This window comes from Protobothrops mucrosquamatus, unplaced genomic scaffold, assembly GCF_001527695.2.
Source record: "Protobothrops mucrosquamatus isolate PMUCROS unplaced genomic scaffold, P.Mucros_1.0 scaffold792, whole genome shotgun sequence".
NCBI lineage: Eukaryota > Metazoa > Chordata > Lepidosauria > Squamata > Viperidae > Protobothrops > Protobothrops mucrosquamatus.
This window is the reverse complement of record NW_015387059.1, coordinates 4,398-23,360: the sequence shown is the minus strand read 5'-3', so window position 1 is coordinate 23,360 and position 18,963 is coordinate 4,398. Positions and strand designations below refer to the sequence as shown.

The 18,963-nt window shown below is 42.6% G+C and overlaps 1 protein-coding gene across 2 annotated transcripts in view; it reads right to left on the bottom strand.

Annotated features, from left to right (window-relative positions):
• Positions 1–9,596, bottom strand: part of PCGF5 (polycomb group ring finger 5) — a 40,322-nt gene extending 30,726 nt beyond the window's left edge. For both annotated transcript variants that reach the window (XM_015818806.1, XM_015818807.1), the window contains exon 1: positions 9,485–9,596. The gene's annotated coding sequence lies outside the window, so the exon portion shown is untranslated. The remainder of the gene's footprint in view (positions 1–9,484) is intronic.
• Positions 9,597–18,963: the final 9,367 nt, after the last annotated feature.

The following is an 18,963-nucleotide window of genomic DNA, read 5'->3' as shown; positions in this document are numbered from 1 at the left end:
TGATATATCTGGACTAACGTTCATTAAAAAACAAAAAAGAAGGAGATGTGGAGATTAACCAAAGATGTGTATTGTATAAGTACGTGCAGACTGCCCTGGCAGTTGGAACACGTACGAAGTACAAATAAATGTTATCTGTGTCTGTGTCTAGCAAATCGCTAACCAGAAGGTTTGCTATTTCCTACTTGAGATGGAAAGACAATGAGGTCTATGTGTAAAATTTTCAATAAAAGAGAGCTTACGAATCTACTCGAGGTTCTCACTCTTGCAGACAGCCCTGTGTCTTGTGTTTCATGGGAACCGGATCACTACAAGGAGGATGTAAGGACATCAGAAGATCCCATGGTAAGTGAACCCATTCATCCATTCACCCTGTCACAATCACTAGTGCATATTCGGGGTGTCGGAGACAGTATAACGCCCTCCTTGATACTGGATGTACTAGGTGTTTAATTAGTGAACATGTAGTACGGCAAGCAGGTATTAGAGTGAGGCCCTTACGCACACCAGTGCAATTTGAGCAGGTGGATGGGTCCTTACTGGGGGGGGGGTGCCTGACACCTACATCACCGAGCCTGTATGGTTGGAATTAGGGGAACATTGGGAGATAATTTGTTTTGTAGTAGTTCCTTCCATGACGGAAGCTGTTATTTTAGGTTTAGCCTGGCTGGATAAATGGGGTCCAACTATCTGGTGGGAAGGAGGGTATCGCAGAGTTTGAATTGGTGTGGGTCCTCAGCCACCTCCTCATGAGCAAGTTAAAAGAGGAAAGGAGAGTATAAATGAACAAGTAACCAGGGAGGAGGGGGAGGCTGGCTTTCCATCAGAATACACTGACCTCGCAGAAGTATTTGACGAACGGGAATGCGATGTACTACCACCTCACCGTCCAACTGATTGTGTCATCAATATCACGGCAGGGGCAAAACTCCCAAAGCCTCGCATGTACGCTATGACTCCAAATGAGATGGCGGAGATGAGGAGGTACATTGATAAAAATTTGGCGAGAGGCTTTATCCAACCCGCCCGGTTGCGGGTTGCGGCCGCTGTCTTGTTTAAAGAGAAAAAAGACAGGGGTTTACGTCTGTGTGTGGACTTTCGAGGTCTTAATGGAGTATGTGTGGAGAAGTTATATCCCCTTCCGCTCATGAAAGACCTTTTGGCCCATTTAGCTAAAGGAAAAATCTTCACAAAATTGGATTTGCGGGAAGCGTATTACAGGGTACGCATAAAAGAGGGGGACGAGTGGAAGACCACATTCAACAGTCCATTGGGGAGTTACCAATATAGGGTAATGCCGTTCGGATTACAGGGGGCTCCTGCTGTGTTTATGCAGCTTATAAATGAAGTGCTGCATGAACAATTGTACCAAGGAGTTCTTGTATACCTTGACGACATTCTCATTTATTCGGCTAACAAGGAAGATCACGTGCAGTTGTCCGACAACTTGATTTTAATTTGATTTTAGACAGAAATTTGTGTATATTTATCATGGTTTTTATTATCGCCTGTTCACCGCCCTGAGTCCCGTAAGGGAGATAGGGCGGTACATAAATTCAATAAATAATAAAATAATAATAATAACTTCTACGCAAGCTCCTCAATGCACAATTGTACGTTAAGTTGTCAAAGTGTGCATTCCAGCAAAGCAAATTGGATTACCTTGGGTACAGAATATCTGGAGGGAGGGTGGAAATGGATCCAGCAAAAGTGCAGGCTGTCCTGGACTGGCAAGCACCACGAACGCGCCGTCAACTGCAAAGTTTTATAGACATTCCATCTTTGCTGAAGTGCCATTACCGTTAACGGAGTTACTTCATACAAAAGCCACAGGTAACAAACCACAACCAAACTAACCATTACCCTGGTCGCTTAAGTGCCAACAAGCATTTGAGACTTTAAAAGTCTTGTTTTCAAGGGAGCCAGTCTTACGACATCCCAATCCAGAGGAACCCTTTGTAGTACAAACAGACGCTAGTGACGTGGCGGTAGGGGCGGTACTCTTACAAAGGAATGAACAGGGGAATTTGCAACCATGTGCGTTCACCTCACGTAAATTATCCAACGATGAACGAGGGTGGGCGATTTGGGAGAAGGAGGCGTACGCAATAAGGTGGGCGTTAGCCACATGGCGTCATTTCCTAGAAGGAGCAAAAGAGACTTTTGAAGTGTGGACTGACCACAAAAATCTTGAGACACTACAAACACCCAGGCGACTCGCTCCAAAACATGTGAGATGGGCATTATATTTCCAACGTTTCCAATTCCGATTAAAGTACGTACCGGGCGGGAGGAATTTTCTTGCGGATGCATTATCAAGGAAACCACAATACCATACCAAGCGGGAGGAGGTGGTACAGGCCCTCATACCTCCACCTGTGCAGTCAATGGATAAAATTCTGGTAGTTTTGGTGGGCAGGTATGAAAACGGATGTAGAGAAATATGTCCGGGAATGTTCCATGTGTGCGACTACAAAACCACGCGTAGGAAAACCATCGGGCCTGCTACAACAGGTGTCCGACCCTAACCGTCCATGGGAAGAAATTGGCATGGACTTTATAGTCGACCTACCAGCCAGCCACGGGAACACAGTGATATGGACGGTGATAGACCTGTTTTCAAAACAGGCACATTTTATACCCTGCAAAGGATTACCATCAGATAGGCGGTTAACCAAACTATTTATAACACATATCTATCGCCTACATGGAGTGCCCCGTCGCATCATATCAGATCGAGGTGTGCAATTCACCGCCCGATTCTGGAGAGATTTCATCACGTCTGTTGGTTCGTCTCAAGGGTTGAGTTCCGCATTCCACCCCAGCACAAACGGAGCAGCTGAACGTGCAAATGCAATGGTTGAATGTTATCTCAGATGTTATATCAATTACCAACAGACAAATTGGGCTGATCTCCTACCATTCGCTGAGGTGGCATACAACAACACCATCCACAGCAGCACAGGGTTTACTCCTTTCCGGGTGGTACACGGAATAGAGTTTGTCCCTATTCCCGAATGCCCTCAGGGAGACCCTGGGTCACAACAACCACATGATTGGATGCTCCAAATTAAAAGTGTATGGAAATCGGTAAAGAAGGCGTTACAGAAAGCGGAACAGTTGTCAAAAAGACAAGCTGACAAGAAACGAACTCCACAAAAACCCTTCCAGGTCGGCGATGAAGTGTACCTGTCCACTAAATACTTAAAGTTACGCAGGCCATGTAAAAAGTTAGGACCAAAATATATCGGGCCATTTAAGATAGAACGGGTCATCAATCCAGTAATGGTAAAGTTACAGTTGCCCCGCACCCTTGGGAAAGTGTACCCAGTCTTCCACAGTGGTCTACTGAAACCAGTAACGAAACCTTCATTCAGGCAGGTACAACAGCCCCCTGGTCCAATTGGGGGAGATCATTACGAAATCAGGAAAACACTTGATTCCTGGGATCAGCGAGGGTGGTTGCAATATCTGGTACAATGGAAGGGATACCCAATTTCCGAAGCATCCTGGGTGGGGGAGGCAGATGTCAATGCACCTCGGTTAATACGCCGATACCATCGCAAACATTCCCAGAAACCAGGGAGGAGGGGAACTACACCAAATTCCACAACGCCAACCTAATTATATTTTTCCTACTTCCAGGAGGACACCTGGTAAGGGGGGCCACCTGTCAAGCCCTCCCAGGCTCGACATTCAAGAGGGGGAAGGTGGCAGGCCAGCACGGTGGAGGTGGAGGAAGAGCCAGCACCAGGTCCAGCACCGGGTCCAAAGCAGCTTACGGCAGGGCATTGTTCGGGCCGTCAAACAGCAGACGGGAGGTTCCCTACAGCACGAGAAGCTGCGCCTGCGCAAACGGAGGTCCCAGGAAGCCGCGCATGCGCAGAAGGCTGTGGGAAGCCGCGCATGCGCAGAAGACACTGGAGCCGCAAAATAGCTGATGGGAGGAGGCCCGCTGAACAGCTGACGGCCAGACACACCGGAGAGCGTTTAGGAGAACGGACGGAAACAGATTGATACTTTGCTTGCTGCTGGGTGCTGGTTGGGTGATAGGAGGGTGGGGTGTCTGATAATTGCTAGGTGGGGTTGTGGTTTGTTGGGCAGGGGTGGGGTTGCTAATTAGTGGGGTAGAGGGTGGGGTAGCGTTAGCTCAAATGTATTTAAGCAATGCTGGGAGGCGGTTTCTCCCAGCGCGAACTTTGTATGGCACAGAGCCTGATTACTATAGGTCTGTGTTGTGTCAATAATTTACCTTAAAGTAAACCGGAGCTGACTGAATCAAGGTGTCTTTGTGTCTCCTTTCTTCAAGATTCCAGTAGGAAAGTTGACAGTATTAGTGTGTATGTGTACACACACACACACACACACACATATTATGTTGTTCTCACAAGACCCAGAAGAGCTACAAAGACACATACAAGACCTGCATAGAGCAGGAGAACCATTTGGCTTATAAATAAACCTGAAAAAGAGCCAGGTTATGTTTAAAAAATTCAGTAAAGAAAGAAAACAAGTTATGTCTGGAGAAAAACAAGATGTAGTAAACTACTACATACAGTATACCTTAGCCAATGGATCTCAATGGAAGATGATAAAAAATGGAAATTGAATGGCGTGTTAAAAGTGATTGGCAGTTATTCTGCAAGCTAAGCATAATTTTCAAGAACAACCTCCCCCTATGCCTGAAAAGTTTTTGATCAGTGTGTGTTACCTTCTCTAACGTATGTCCATGCCGGTGAAACATGGACACTAACTTCACAATCGATACAAAAGCTATGAGTGGCACAAAGAGCCATGGAAAGATACATGCTTGGCATCACTAGACAAGATGGAAAGAACTGCACAGGGATTAGAGAACAAACAAAAGTATAGAATATCATCAAGAGAGTAAAAGAATTGAAATGGAGATGGGCTGGTCACATAGAAAGAAGAACTGATGGCAGGTGGACCAAGGCAGTCACAGAATGGATCCCACTTGATAAAAAGTGTCTACGAAAGAGACCTAAAACAAGATGGACCAATGACATCAGCAAGTATTGCGGGCCCATTTGGCAAAAGAAAGCTCAGGATCGTATAGGTTGGAAACATGCGGAAAAGGCTTTCATCCTGCAGTGGATAGACAATGGCTAAAATGATGGTGATATATTCTATTTTTCTTTTATAAGTACTAAATTATTATGGCATCAATAATTTAAAATTGCATGAAATATAAAACATAACGTTAGGATTGAAATTTTGATGATCTAGGAACAGAAAGTTCCAGAAACCATTCAGAGTCAATGGTTTGTATTTTGTTACTCCTATAAATTGAAAACGATCATTTATAGGAACAAACTTTGGCAATACTTAAAAGTCAACTTCTCTTGATGGAATACCTACCAAGGAATAAGGACTTTTCTTGAGGCTTTCTTGTGTCTATGCTTTAGTACACTCTAGTTTCCCTCCAATTTTGTCATGTTTCTCTGAACATTGTACCCTTTATCTCAATTTCCTTTTGTCTTTGCCATACAGTGGTATAGCTAGCAAAATATTCTACACACCTTTTTCATTCTGCTCACAGCTCATGGGTGGACATTCTTTTCCTCTCAGTTCTCTCCCCAATTTGTTTTACAGCTTCCTCTTTTCCTGCACGTAAATGATTCCTTGTATATTTCACCCAACGTCTATCCTCTTGCTTGATTAATGCTTTTCTGGTTCATATAACCAAATACTGTTTCTTTTCATATAACTTTTTTTCCCCATAAGGGTAACCCTCCAGGCATTCTCACTCTCATAGGATAATGAAAAATCCCACCAATTGGTGGTATTCAGGAAAGCCTCTGAAGATTGATAAATATACTATGTCTTCTTCCAGTAGGCAAATTGTTATCATGACTATTTTCCTTGGTGTCTTAATGGATAGGAAGATTTAATATTATTGGTTGGTGAATTTTTATCTAGCTATTTTATTTTGTATTATTTGTATTGTTTATAAGCCATTTAGAACTTTTCAGAATTAATGGAATATAAATTGCAATAATAAATAAATATATTTAATTAAAAAGACCCAAAAACCCCAATATGTAACTCAGATGGAAATCTTCAAAGTTTTTCATATTTAGTAATATTTTCACATGAGGAATTTGTATCTAAGCCTATTAGAACCAACTACTGCTACTTATATTTCTGTGAACTTCTGGGCTACACCTTCCTCTGCAAATGACAGAAAGTAACATCCTGATCATTAGTTCAGAAGCTAAGAAAGCTACCCACACTTTAGCCTATAGTGAGGATAAGCATGGATAAAAAAGACATTGTTGTAATTACAGAAAAAAAAATCAGTATTTATGTTGCATAAATGCTTTCTAAATCACAAAACTCATTAGATTTTGTATCTGAGATGTTCTTATAGGTTCTGAGTAAGATCTGAATCTATTAGACAGCGCTGATACTTTAACCAGCTTGTACAAGGATGAAGTTTTCAGGTCTCCTCATAAAGATAGGCAAGAAATTTAAAGAGAAAAGGCAACATATGATACAATATATGAATACTGTTGAAGCAAGGATAATTTGTAAGGTCAGAAAGTCACGATAAAGTTTAATAAATTGTACCGGTAGAAATTAAATTCAAGTTAAATTTTTACTGATCTTTTGCCTTCAGTTTATTTTGCCCACTACTCCTTATTCTTTCTTACTTTGTTCAATGAAAGGGAAAGGCATGCTGGATACATATACATATTGTTGTTCATCTTTTTAGCCATTCTGCAGCTCCTGGATCTTTGCTGAAAACCAATTGCACCGTTTTCTGCTATTTTGAAGTGGGAAACATTCTATCATAATTTAAAAGGAATGTACCCAAAAATCCCCACTCAAAATGTTGCTATAACTATATAAATGTTCATGCATACTTTGCAGTTCTCAGCCCTATAGTATTAAATTGTGGCTTGGCCATCAAATGTTTATCAAAAATTGAACTACATTACAGCAGACCTACACCACTATGCAAAAAACAAACCCCACTAAGTTCTGTAGCTCATATTTCCTAGTAGCTATACTCAGAGCAGCAATCTAAAGCAAATTAAACTTAGTACTCTACTAAAATTAGTGCTGAGTTAACTATTTCTGACTAACTTTCCTCAGAAATCTCAGCGGGGCTTAACATGTGATTCAGTGTATGTTTATTTAGGCTATTTCCACACCAATGATTTATACTGTTCTATAGTGGGCCAATGCTGTGGTGATATATTATGAATGAAGGCAGGCTTTAGATTCCTGCAACAATAAGTAGATAATGCTATAAGATACTATAAATCAATAATATGGAAATGACTGTGCAGCTAAATTTCACTGAATTCAGGGTGATTTACTCCAATAGCACTATGTTTAGGATTGTAATTGTAACTTAAATTTAATTGAGATGAGTCCATCAACACAGCTGATCAGGTTAGTTCAAACTTCTGTCCATTAAACCACATTGGTTTATTGCCAATGATTTCAACATTAAGGCTCTGAACAAAACAATAAATGAAGAAATGATTCTGTTTGTTTTACTTGCATGGAAGTACACTGCAGTCATGCAAATCAAGAAACCTGTTTTAAAGAACCTTAAATAATTGCATATCCTCATACTTTAAATGTTTCAAAACCCTGAATAATCTAGCATAAAAACTGGCTATTCTATCATGTTCTGCTGTGGTCCATATTACTATGTTTAGTATGATGGCATCTCCATACTACATTTTTTTAAATTGAGAATCTCTTCTAAAAGAGCAGGACAACAGAACTTGATGAAGGGACATTGCTAGCTGTTGCTCTGTATTTAAATTAAATGTATATTACATAATTTCAACAAGTTCAAATGCCACAATGTCTTAAAATTCATGAAAGCAAAGTTAACTTCTGTAAAGGAAACCAAAGGGAATATGTAATGTTAGAGAAATAAATTTACATTTCATCATTTCATATCTCTCTCCTTTTCCCTAAGGCACAAAAAACCCGTGTTCTTAAATAAAATTCAAAGCTTCTACTAATTGCAGACTACACGAATGTCATCTTGACACAAGATGCTCCTCATTTAGTCATATATTTAAGATAATTTAACATGCCAAGACAATACAAAAGCCCAAAAGTTCAGTTCGGCTCCAAATGAAATTTGTTGGAATGGACACCGAAAAGTAGTTTTTATTTTTGTTTCTCCTCTGCACTACGATAACAACCCTGTCTACTTCGATCTGAGATCGCAAAAGCACCACCCCTAATCTAAAGCATGCATGCTCGCGGGCGCGTGTAGCAGAAGTGAGTCACTATTCCAGTGAACTGATGATTCATCCATTCAGTCATCCTTTTCAGGCCAAATTAACAAGCAAAACACACGTGGGTTCTAATCCACAAATCCTTTTACCCAGAATCGGCGGGATTCGATACGCCCCTGAGTTCTTTTAACTCCACCCACGGCTCCAAATATCGATTACCTCTATTTTCCTCCATGACGAAAGCAACCCCCCCCGTAGAAAACCCAACACGTGCCCAACAAGATAGGCGATACACCCCCGTCAATAGGTGTCCTTTCCATCCCATAAAACTCTTTTTTAAAAACGTCCCTTTGGACTCAGGCACCTGCCAGGTCAGGTGCACAATCGGCTCTTCAGTTTCACTTTTGAGATTTTGACTGCGCGTGTGCAAGAGCTTTCCTCCGGCTGAACAGGGCCAGAAACATCACACCCGAGAGGGAGAGGGAGAGAGAGGGAAAGGTGTATCCGGATCTCTCTTCGCCCCAGTCACAACTTGCACCGTTCCTCCTCCTGTGACACCTTACATAATACGGGCTCCCAGCAAATGAAAAGAGGAAGCCAGCAAGCAAAGCCGCCTTCGGGCACCGAGAGGAGCAGATGCTCCTCCGGACCAGCCACTCTTCGCTCTTTTGAAAAAAAAAACCGAGTGACGCCGGCTGGGCTAGAAAAATCCGGAATGGAAGAAGCGACGCAGCAGCCCTGGCCGCCCTTGCCCGCACGGCCGGGGTGGATTTGCTTGGCCGCCCTCGGTTCCCCTTTGCTGAGGTTAAAGCCAAAGTGTCTCTTCGGGTTTTCCCCCAGCCGCCACCTCCCCCCCCCCACACACACCGTTGGGAAATGTCAGCCCGGCTGAGCCGCTTCTCTCAGCCCGCGCGCGCTTGGGAGTGGCTCCGAATTAAGCGGGGTTGGGGGGGAGGAGGGGAGAAGAAGGGGGGCAAACAAGAAAGAAGTTAACTCTCTTTGCCGGTCCTTGGAAACCGCGGCGGACGAGTGTCCGCGGCTACCCGGGCTGCTCCCAGGCGCGAAGTGGCCGGAGCAGAGCCGCTGCTTCCCTCAACTTGTTCTGACAGGGGAGCCGTTCCCCCTTCGCCTCTGCCGCCAACCCTTCGCCCGACGCCTTCATTTCCCCCCCCCTCCCATTTCCTCAACTTTCCTCCGGGGTTGGCGGAAGAGAGTGAAGGCGCGGGAGAACAGCCGGGGCAGACGGCCCTTACCTTCCCCCGAACGCCCCGAGAGCGGAGCCCGCGGACGCAGCGCCGGAGTCCTGGATGGTGCCGGGGAGCGAGAGGTGCGCTGGAAGCTGCCGTTCAGCTGACAGGAGTTCCGCCGGGGAGGGGGAAGGAGCGAGCGAGCGAGCGAGGGAGGAGGAGGAGAACGTAGAGAGTCTGCGAGGAGGAAGGCTCGCGCCGCGGAGTGGAGGGAGCGGTGCAGGGGGGGAGGGGGGCGGAGGACTTTCCCAGAGCTTGTTGTTTACGCATTGCTGCCCTGCTCGGTGCACACAATTCATTCTCTGATTGGACACAAACTGGGGCACAGCCTTTCGCTGCCCGCCCGCCCTCTCGTCTCGCACGGCCATGGTGCGGCCGCCACTCGGAGCCCCCAGGGAAGAGCGGCCCGGGAGGGCGGCTGGCAAGTTTGTCCCGCGGAAGGGACTTCGGCTCCCGGGAGGCAAAGCTTTACGCACCAACCGAGGAGCCAATGGCATCCAGCGGGCCCGCAGTGAACGCATCCTCGCGCGCGCACCACTGCTGGTCCAAGCTCAACTCTCTCTCCCCCCCCCCGCCTCTCCATTCCGCCCGCGAGGTATTCATCCCCCCCCCTTTTTTTTTTACCCTTCCTGGTCCAGCCGCACACACGCTAACCAGGACGCTGGAGCAAGGAGCATGTGCGTAGCCCTGACGCATGCTCCCTAAAGCTCAGTGAAGGCGCAGTGACGCTGCTGCCCTTAGATGTCCTTTTCGTGCCTTGATAGCGACGGTAGTTATTTAGTCTGCAGCTCCGAACCTTTCATGAACTGATCTCCTGTAGAAAGGTGTTGGGTTGCTAAGAAGGAGAAACTAGGACTTTACTCTTATAGTTTTAGTCTTACCCATGGGAAAGTAGAGCTTTAAGGTGCCCGCAGAGCAGTTGACTATAGAGAGAGTCAACTCGAAGTCAACTGATCAAAATAGGAGTGTGTGGAGTTTAGGGGCAAGTATGTGTGCGTTCGCGTCAGTGTTGACTGGCTGGATTGGTCCCTGCAATATTTTGGCAAGATTTGGGAAGTGGCTTGCATTGCCTGCTTCCTAGGGCTGAGAGAAAATGACTAATTCAAGGTCACCCAGCTGGTTTTGTGCCAAAGGTCGGACTAGAACTCAGGATCTCCTGGTTTCTAGCCTGATGCCTTAACCACTACAGAAACTGACTGTCCCCCAGCAATAGAATGGAAGCTTATTGTGGATGATTTGTCACCGAGGACTATCTGGAGAAGTGCAGCTAGGGCCGGGCTGCAGCTCCCAGGAGCCAAAATTTGAGAGATGGCATACAGTTTGTCTGTGTCTCTGTGTGTCCCTGAGATGGATCTTACCCATCTCGGGGCATTTGATGTAAAATGAAGCAGTAATTGGAAATTCATCCTTTATATAACTGGATGCAATGGCTTGTGCTAGTTGCTAGTTTGTGGGGGGGGAGCATGGTTAAAGATTGGTGTGTTCAAATCCTAAACCTGTATGTATGTATCTGATGATCTGCAGGAGAAACTCACTCCAGGCTGTGAAATACATTCCCTGGAGATTGCTTAGCATCCAGTAAACTGACCATTAAGTTAGGGACCTGAGTCCAAGTACTGTACCCCCAAATGTTTCAGGGTAATCCCATTGACATAATGGCATAACTGGATGGGAGCCTTTAATTGCTATTATGGTAGTAAGGAAGGTAGATTTGGCCACAAGATAATTTGTGACTAGCAGGCTAGACCTAAGGATTACAAGTGATAGAGAACCTCCTTGATTGGGCAAAAGCTTCCCCAAAGGGCTTTTAATTACACAGCATATTCTATAAAACTGTGAAAGAAAATGGAATTTTTCAACATCTAAACATGAGCCCAAGATAATCCAAGTGCATATTCAAGGTGGTGGTAAGATTTGATGTCCAGGTTTTAACAAGAACGTTTCTCAGTAAAAAAAAGTCTCCTTGTCCAAAGCTCCTTGATGGCTTAGCCTGTCCTTGTATTCCTGGACTGGTGCAAGTTTTAAAATCTGTGTTTTCAGTCTTACTGTTTTGTGAATTCTTTCCCTTTGTTTTTGTAAATAGAAGCTGTTAAGGAGCAAATCCAGGTTGAAACAACTGACAGGGCACATTTTTTTCTCTGTTATTTGCCTATCTTTTTCCCTATCCCACCATTCCCCTTCCTTCAGTTTCCATCGCTCTGGTTGGAAAAGCATTTTTATTAAGAGACAAAGAATGGCATTCCTGCCGCCTCATTTCTCATTTAGCTGGACCTTTGTTTTCCACTGCTGCATGGAAATGTAGGTTTTTCTATTATTTGTTTACTAAATATTGCTCCTTTGTCTTTTGATAAATAATACCTTTATCCCAAAGACTGCCATCAAGCAATCCAATCTGTTTCATCATTCATCAACAGTCTGTTTCATCATTCAGTACAACTAACTAATGAACAGACATTATACACATCTGGCTAATCCTAATTTTTAGCAAACTATTTTCACCTGGTTTTCTTTTGTTGCTAGTCTCAACTCAACCTTCCCCAATGTCTTGCCATTCAGATGGCTTGGGAATACAACTCCTTTGGGATCTGAAATGCCATCATATTTGGAGGGTGCCACTTTAGGAATTCCTTCCTCTATTTTTACACCCCTTCATCCACCCACATAACCAAGAGAGGGGAATAATTCACAATTACAAAGATGAATTACTGCAAAAAAACCAGCTATGTAGGATTGAATGTTCTGTTTTAGGACTGATTTAGATTTCCCAGCTTTTCTGGGTTGCCTGTTCTCCACCTTTTCAGTTCCTATAGCTGAAGGACAAAATCGTATTGGTCTTAGCCCTATAGAGCTGTATGTATAGGAGCCTAGTGGTGCAGTGGTTAGAATGCAGTATTGCAGGCTAACTCTGCACACAGCCTGGAGTTTGATCCTCAGGGGGCTTGAGATAGACTCAGCCTTCCATCCTTCCAAGGTCAGTGAAATGAAGCCCTGATTTCCGGGTTGGGCTGGGGCAGTATGCCAAAGATGACACATGGTGAAAGTTGCAGTACTGCTATTTAGAAGTCCATCCATTATCTTCCACTGAGAAATCCTATTTAGTGGTAACTCCTATTGAACTCAGTGAGAGTTCTGAATAGATATTTTATGAATGAGAAAATACTTCCCCTCCTATTTCTTAAAAATGCTGTTTTTTAAAATAAAGCATTTCTTCCCTTTGATTGATCCTGCAGTCAAAGCATACTATTACACTATCTTACCTACTTAATACTCATGTGATGTTTCCTTTTTTTAAGAAAATAATTTTAAACATCAAAACTGGTTGTTTATCCTCTTCAAGATAACTTGGCATGCAAGAATTAAGTAAAAGAAGCTTTTCCTGGGCTGGGGAAAAAGCAGTTGAGAAAGCAGAACTTATTTAATTTCTGCATGGCAGCTTCTAAAAGCCATATGAGCTGGGCCAACAGAGGATGCCAATCCAAATAACGCTTAAAGGAAAAACCAGGTTTGTTTTCAAAGCATCTGGGAAGGGCCTAAAAGTACATGGTTGAAACAGCATGGAATTCATGTCCTTTATAAATGGCACTGTTAATTCACAAAAACTCTTAAATCAACAGCTTCTGAAACATTCCTGGGGAGTTTGAGCTTTTGGATAAATACTCCAAGGGGAGATCTTTAAGCAGTTTATTTATGTTGTGTTTAGCTACAGATGCATTCTAGCCAGAAGTAACACCTTTAAATCCCATTAAGTAAATGGAGAAGTTATGCATGCACTTAACTTTTTCCAATGGACAAAGCGAAATGCTAAACTTTTAGGGGACTTTGCTCCTTTCATTAATTATATTTAGTTTACAATGAAAAGACTTTTTCTTTCTTTCTTTCTCTTTTCAGCATCCAAATTCTCTCATAAAGGTTGAAATGAAATAAAGTTTTATTGTGAAGTGCAAAATATTTTAAAGTACTTTGTTGTTTTCTAAATATAGAGAGAACTTAAGATGTGTTTATAAAAATTAATGTTTATTGTAACATTATTTAGATGAAGAGGGTTTGTTTGCAGGGGACCAGAGGGAAGTTATATTTATGACCTCACTTCATTAATTTAATCAAATAAACATGCAATTCCTAGACTCTGTCATTTATTCTCCGATAATACTTTTCTATGAATCCTGAAGCCTAAAATGCTGATTCATTTAAATACAGATTTCCATGGTGCACAAAGCATAGACGAGTTCATCTGGCCAGATTATTATTTTTATAATTATTACAGTTTCATTTCCTCCATGGGTGGTTTACTGTTTTTTTAAAAAAAAGTTAAATGTAAAGATGCTGTAAAGATCTTTTCTGCATAGGAACCTGGAATGTAAGATCCATGAATAAAGGCAAGCTAGACGTAGTCAAACAAGAGATGACAAGACTGAACATCGACATCTTAGGAATCAGCGAACTAAAATGGACAGGAATGGGTGAATTTAACTCAGATGACCATCAGGTATACTACTGCGGGCAAGAATCCCTCAGAAGAAATGGAGTAGCCTTCATAGTCAATAAAAGAATAGGAAAAGCAATACTGGGATACAATCCCTAAAATGACAGAATGATCTCAGTTCGAATCCAAAGCAAACCATTCAATATCACAGCAGTCCAAATCTATGCCCCAACCACTGGTGCTGAAGAGGATGAAATTGACCGGTTCTATGAAATCCTACAGCACCTTATAGAATTAACACCAAAAAATGATGTCCTTATCATGGGGGATTGGAATGCTAAAGTAGGAAGCCAAAAGATAACTGGAATAACAGGCAAGTTTGGCCTTGGAGTACAAAATGAAGCAGGGCACAGGCAAATAGAATTTTGTCAAGAGAATACGATGGTCATAACAAATACTCTTTTCCAACAACCCAAGAGACGGCTCTACACATGGACATCACCAGACGGTCAACACAGAAATCAGATTGACTATGTGCTCTGCAGCCAAAGATGGAGAAGCTCTATACAGTCAGTAAAAACAAGACCAGGAGCTGACTGTGGCTCAGATCATGAGCTGCTCGTTGCAAAATTTAGGCTTAAATTGAAGAAAGTAGGGAAAAGCACTAGGCCACTCAGGTATGAACTAAATCATATTCCTGAGGAATATACAATAGAGGTGACAAATAGATTTAAGAAATTAGATCTGATAGACAGAGTGCCTGAAGAACTATGGACAGAGGTTTGCAACATTGTACAAGAGGTAGCAACTAAAACCATCCCAAATAAAAAGAAATGCAAGAAAGCAAAATGGCTGTCTGAGGAAGCTTTGCAAATAGCTGAGAAAAGAAGGGAAGCGAAAGGCAAAGGAGAAAAAGAAAGATACACCCAATTGAATGCAGAATTCCAGAGAATAGTTAGAAGAGATAAGAATACCTTCTTAAATGAACAGTGCAAAGAAATAGAAGAAAACAACAGAATAGGGAGGACTAGAGATCTCTTCAAGAAAATTGGAGATATGAAGGGAACGTTTCATGCAAAGATGGGCATGATAAAGGACCAAAATGGCAGGGACCTAACAGAGGCAGAAGAGATTAAGAAGAGGTGGCAAAACTACACAGAAGAACTATACAAGAACGAGCTTAACATCCCAGATAACCACGATGGGGTGGTCACTGACCTCGAGCCAGACATCCTAGAATGTGAAGTGAAATGGGCCTTAGGAAATCTGAGCAACAACAAAGCTAGTGGAAGTGACAGCATTCCAGCTGAACTATTCAAAATCTTAAAAGACGATGCAGTAAAAGTGCTACACTCAATTTGCCAGCAAATTTGGAAAACTCAACAGTGGCCACAGGATTGGAAAGGTCAGTTTACATTCCAATTCCAAAGAAAGGCAATGCCAAAGAATGTTCAAACTATCGCACCATTGCACTCATTTCACATGCTTGTAAAGTTATGCTTAAATCCTACAAGCTAGACTCCAGCAGTATGTGGACCGAGAACTACCAGAAGTACAGGCAGGATTTTGAAGAGGCAGAGGAACTAGAGATCAAATTGCCAACATACGCTGGATCATGGAGAAAGCTAGGGAGTTCCAGAAAAACATCTACTTCTGCTTCATTGACTATGCTAAAGCCTTTGATTGTTTGGATCACAACAAATTGTGGCAAGTTCTTAAAGAGATGGGAGTACCAGACCATCTTATTTGTCTCTTAAGAAACCTATATGTGGATCAAGAAGCAACAGTGAGAACTGGACACGGAACCACTGATTGGTTCAAAATTGGGAAAGGAGTCCGGCAAGNTGCCGGGAGAAATATCAACAACCTAAGATATGCAGATGATACCACTCTAATGGCAGAAAGTGAAGAGGAACTAAAGAGCCTCTTGATGCGGGTGAAGAAGGAGAGTGCAAAAGTTGGCTTGAAACTCAACATTAAGAAAACCAAAATCATGGCATCCAGCCCTCTCAATTCCTGGCAAATAGATGGGGAAGAAATGGAGATAGTGACAGATTTTATTTTCCTGGGCTCTAAGATCACCTCAGATGGGGACTACAGCCAAGAAATTAAAAGACGCTTGCTCCTGGGGAAGAAAGCTATGGCAAATCTAGATAGCATACTAAAAAGCAGAGACATCACCCTGCCAACAAAAATGCGTATAGTCAAGGCCATGGTTTTCCCAGTTGCAATGTATGGATGTGAAAGTTGGACCATAAGAAAGGCTGAGCGACAAAGAATTGAGGCCTTTGAACTATGGTGCTGGAGAAGACTCCTGCGAGTCCCTTGGACTGCAAGGCGTTCAAACCGATCAGTCCTAGAAGAGATCAACCCCGACTGCTCTTTAGAAGGCCAGATCCTGAAGTTGAAACTAAAATACTTTGGCCACCTAATGAGAAGGAAGGACTCACTGGAGAAGGGCCTAATGCTGGGAAAGATTGAGGGCAATAGAAGAAGGGGATGACAGAGAATGAGGTGGCTGGATGGAGTCACTGAAGCAGTAGGCATGAGCTTAAATGGACTCCAGAAGATGGTAGAGGACAGGAAGACCTGGAGGAACGTTGTCCATGGGGTCGCGATGGGTTGGACACGACTTCGCAATTAACAACAACAACAACAATACAATATTATGGGGAGAAGGGAATATTCAGAATGTTTACTGAGCAATCAAGTACAATGGATGAACTAGGAAACTTGAGAGGAACCAACTCCTCTGCAGAATTCCCAAGGAAGAAATACAACAGCTAAACCATAAACAATGGTTTATAAACCACAATGCGTAGGTTCATGCACATGCTAAGCCAAAATCAAAGAAACCACTCATTTGCTACAGGCACTTCCACTGTTCTTGTTCCTTATGTCTTTGGAAATATTTGAGGCTGACTCACAACTGTCTTAATAGACATGAACCTCAAAGTGTACAGAATACCCAATGAGGTCATGAATATATCCTCTAGTGCAGGGTGTCAAACTCGCAACATCACGTGACGTGTCGTGACGTATCATGTTTTTTTTTCCATTGCCGGCAATGGCCTGGGTGTGGTTTCGCCATGACGCATCCGGCCTGTGGGCCGGCAGTTTGACACCCCTGCTCTAGTGTAATCTTCAATTAACCAATATGTGGACACAAAAGCCAGCACCCATTCTTTATCCACATTCTTAATGGATATGATATTTGGCCTTTGGAGCTACAAAAAAAACCCCACCTGTTCTCCATTGAAGATACATGTTTGGAAACTGGGTCTAGTACAAATCCTGTTGAACTGTGGCTGAGCTGGAAATAGACTCAGCTGCCAGACACAGAACATGGTTAAAGAACTAGCTATAGAGCAACAATTCTGAAATTTGTGTGATATTATTTTGGTGTAACATACGAAGTCAAGCTACCGGTATTTTGAGTTCAAAAGAGGAAACCTCAAAATGAAGTGATTTGCTGAAAAAAGTGAAAGTGAAAAGTTGAAAAAAGGATTGATACGCTGCCTTCACCTCCATGGAGATCTATCTACTACAGAATTCAAGTGCAAACTCAAGAAGAAAGTTGTTGTTTTTAATTGCCTTTTCCAGAAAAGCAACCTAGCCTAGGGAGGAGTTATCAGTTAACTCTTGCAATCAAACTACCCTATTTGCAACCCTTTAGATCTGCTGCCATATCTCACTTTTGTCCAGATTCTTTTTGAACGATTCTGTGTATGTCATTGCTCTCTTTTGCACTCAAGTAATTTCGTCAACCATCTTTTCCTTTTTCATTCTTACTAGGTCCATTGTTGCTTAGTCTTCCTTCAGTTCATTTGTCTAACTTTTCATTCCTGTCCTTCACATCCCTTTCCTTTCTTTCAGACTTTTTGCAATATCTTTATTGAATTCTGATTTCTTCCCCATTTATTTAAAGACAATAAGTTTTAGGCATATAGGCAATCCTCTACTTACAACCACAAATTGAGCCCAACATTTCTGTTGCTAAGTGAGGCAGTTGTTAAATGAGTTTAGCCCATTCTACAACTTGTGCAGTTGTTAAGTGAATCACTGCAGTTGTTAAGTTAGTCACATGGTTGTTAAGTGAATCTGGTTTCCCCGTTGACTTTGCTTGTCAGAAGGTCACAAAAGCTAACCACGTGATCCTGGGACACTGCAACCATCATAAATATGAGTCAACTGTCAAGCATTTGAATTTTGATCATGCGATCATGAGAATGCTACTGTGATTTCCTGCTTGGGCAGGGGTTGGACTAGAAGACCTCCAAAATCCCGTGTGAAAAATGGAGATAAGTCACTTTTTTTCAGTGCTGTTGTAACTTTGAACAGTCACTAAATGAACTGTTGGTAATGGAGAACTATCTGTACCTTTTGATGGAGGCTTCCTCCCTTCATTTATTCCTTCCTCAAATCATTCTTGAAATGATGGTCCTTCTTCTCCCATCTGGGCTTCCTCCTTCCATCATACCGTAAATGATAGCCCTCATCTTCTTCCTATATTTTTTTCTGCAAGCAAAGTCGTGGAGTGGCAGATTCTTTGCATTTTACTAAAGTAACTGAAGGGGACTTCCTTATAAGGAATGGGGGATAGAAAGCTAAGAGAACTTGGAGTGGGGAAAGAGAAAAAAGGCAGTTAATAGCTTTACAGAATAAAAGGGGGGAAAGGAAAGGAAAAAGATTTCAGAGGGCCTGAAAAAAACAAAACCACGGATAACTCTCAACCATATAGTCAACAATAATTCCATAAATAAGTAGTTCAGCTCCACTAAATGAAAGCATCCCACGTTATCTGTTCCTACAGTACTATTTCTTCAATAAAATTTGAATTGTTGAAAAAGAGCTAAACTGAATAAATGAGAGAAGACGGGAGAAGGCCTCTCCTCGATACTTCGGATTCAGGCTAATTAATTCCTCTCTTAATGAATCTTAATTTCTTTTACCTCTTTTGTGCTTTGGGTCCACCTATTGGTTAAAAAAGAAATTTCTTAGGTATAAGAACTGCAAAGTTTATTGTTTGGTGGTAGATTTGAGCGATCTACAGGTAGTCCTC